At 42.9% G+C, this 2,992-nt stretch overlaps 1 pseudogene; it reads left to right on the top strand.

Annotated features, from left to right (window-relative positions):
* The first annotated feature begins 645 nt into the window (after positions 1-645).
* LOC138081511 (ATP synthase subunit d, mitochondrial-like) lies at positions 646-1,132 on the top strand (annotated as a pseudogene).
* Positions 1,133-2,992: the final 1,860 nt, after the last annotated feature.

The following is a 2,992-nucleotide window of genomic DNA, read 5'->3' as shown; positions in this document are numbered from 1 at the left end:
TTCTTGCCTGGAGATGTATATCGATGGGAGAGGTCACCTGGTCCACTTCACCTGATCCGTGCCTCTTCTACCTACATGCCAAGTTATCTGTTCAGTCTCTGCATCCTGCGGCAGGTTGCTCATTATCCCATGAAGGAGTTAATTTCAAACAGGGCCAGCTCTAAATGCCGAGGAATTTTTCTTTATCTTGTGTTGACAGCTGCCTCCCTGAAACTGATATCCACTTGTCTTGATGCAACTTTCACGATTGCTTGGTTGTACATCTGTGTTTCCAACACCAAATCAGGAGGTCACAAATGGATCTCAGCCCTTGAAATCCTGCCACTTGCCAGGCAGCAATCAAACTGGAATTCGGAAAAAAGAAATCCACAGCCCTTTGACATGTAATTGGAATTCTGACCACTTCATCCTAAGACACCTGCATATCTTCACCAGAGAGGCTAGAAAGGTATCAACTTGCCTTCCCAGACTTTTTTGAGTGAGGGTGATCATGTGACTCAGTCTCCCCAGGCCATAACTTCCTTCTCTCTCTGGGAAGGCTCACGCCTGGTACATGGCAGCCCTCCCTAAGGATAGCAGAGCATCAGGATCTCCTCCTGGGCTGCTGTGGACGGTGGGCCACCGGAGTCGGTGAAGGATCTCAAGATGCCTGGATGGAAACTTGCTCTAAAAGCTATTGACTGGGTAGCTTCTGGGGAGACCATCCCCTGAAACCAGAAGGCCTTTGCTAACTCCCTGAAATCCTGGAACGAGTCCCTCAACTCTAGGTTGGTTACTCTGCCTGGGAAGTCACCTGCCATCAACAGGGTTTCCCACATGGCCAACGTGGCAAAGTCTGGCTTGGTGGGTGACTCTGAGAAGAAGTTTAATGCCCTGAAAGTTCCTGTGCTAGAGGATAAATTATACTGCCAAGGTGGATCCTGAGGAAAAAGAAGATATGAAAAGTTATGCTGAGTTTTTGTCTCTCTCAAAGACCAGGATTCAGGAATATGAGAAAGAGCTGGAGAAGATGAGGAACATAATTCCACCTGATCAGATAAGCACTGAGGACTTCAATGAAGTCTTCCCAGAAACCAAATTAGACAGGAGGAAGTACCTGTACTGGCCTCATAAGCCATTTGAGAATTTATAAACTTGAGTATGGGAGACAGTTCTGGTCCTCAGATTATAAACTCTGGACATTAAAAATAATTACATAGTGCAAAAAAAGAAAAGCTCCAAAAAGAAAAGAAAAGCTCCTTCTGCCTTCAATGAGCAGTCTCCCTACCTCAAGAGCATCCTCAGTTGTTCCAATTTTTTCTTTAAAGCTAAAAAAACTTAAGCTATTGTTTCTCAGGTTTTCTGATACAACCACATGTACTCCTTACTAATGATTATGTAACCAACTAAAATTCTATTCATGAAAATCTCATAACAGCATGAGAAAACATTCATGTAAACGTTGAGAAAAACTCAAAGTAAAATGCATATGGAATCTAATTACACCTACATAAAATCGATGCCAAGAAAATCCCCCAAATTTCTTTGGTGTTGAAATCAAGGGCATTGTTTTTCCTTTTAGAATGTTAAAATATTTATTTAGTGTCAGGCCCCAGGCCAGGCACTTTTAAATGATTTCATTCTTTTCACTTTTTTGCACATTTCACATTTTGTTTAGAATGAAAAGATGTTACTAAATATAAGAATTCCTTTGTCCTGGAAAACTCAAAGGAAAAAAAGGTCAACCAGTTATGATTTGGGAAAAGATCCACAGAAGTAAACTTTGCCAGTCCTCTCGGGACTACCATCATTAGATTTGTCAACTAACCAGGAAAATGTGTGCTGGAGGTATTGGAAGCCTGGCAGGAAATTGACAAATTAACCTCAACTACAAAAAAGTCATACTATCTGCTTGATTTCATCAGTATTGCATAAATAATAATGGTTGTTGAAAACGAGGAGAAAACAACCAAGTTTTATGATTTTAGCCCTAGAATGACAGGCTGCTATGGGGCTTCTTAATATTATTTTGGAGGAATAAGCTATTGAAATGCAGATCCATTCAAATCCGACTGAGATTACAGCTTGGAGTTAATTAACTGAGTTCCTATTGTGTGTAAACTGAATTTTAAAATATAATCAAAGTATGTAGCTGATACTATTTCTGACCCGCTGTGATGCCGTGCTGACTATCTTATTTCCTTGATGCCATGCTCCATTTCATGACAGAAACTGCAGGAGGTTGTAATGCATTTTCTCCAATGATGAGGTGATGTGGATTTAACGCCACCTGGCCAGGTGAAGATTTCTGCTTAACTCAGGGTAAACCAGGAAACTTGACCACATCCTTAAGCCCCCTGGGGGAACCATCCAAGCAGTTTTGGCAGCAGCAATGCCACAACTCAGCCATCTAATTCAGCTGTCGGAACTGGGCTGGGAGTTGTCCTTTTCTGAAGCCACCTAGGAAAAAAGTGGGGCTTCGAGGGTGGCCAGACAGTTATATTACATGACACTCTTTGGTTTTCTTTGGACTCTGTGTGTCTGGTCTGGGACACAGCCATAGGGCTCCCAAGCTCTAAGGAGTGTGTATATGGCCAGTGTCTTCATTTAGACATGCATTAATCTCATCTACTTTTTAATTCTCAAGGTGCACATACCAATCAAATGCAGACACTATTTCCAAGCCGCTGTCTCCATCTCCTCTCTGCACTGTGTCTGCTACAGCAGGGAGCAGCATGGTGAGGGGTGGGGGATTAAAGCCTGCACGCTGCCTCCTCCTGTTGATACTAAATTGCTTTCGTCCCTTCTGCATCCTTCCCATGCAGCTGATACACACACCTGCATCAGGCTGTTGAGCTGATGAGGACTGAATGGGCTGTGTCTACTCATAAAGCTTGGTGAAAGCTTCCAGGTCTCTGATCTCTGCTTGGCAACCCACCAGCATTTCAGGAGATGAAATAATAAATTCGTCTCCAAGGTAACCCTCTTTCTGGCTTGCCAAATAATCTGAAGG

This window comes from Capricornis sumatraensis, chromosome 6 (assembly GCF_032405125.1).
Source record: "Capricornis sumatraensis isolate serow.1 chromosome 6, serow.2, whole genome shotgun sequence".
NCBI lineage: Eukaryota > Metazoa > Chordata > Mammalia > Artiodactyla > Bovidae > Capricornis > Capricornis sumatraensis.
The sequence above is the reverse complement of the archived record's forward strand: the minus strand, read 5'-3'. Positions and strand labels throughout refer to the sequence as shown.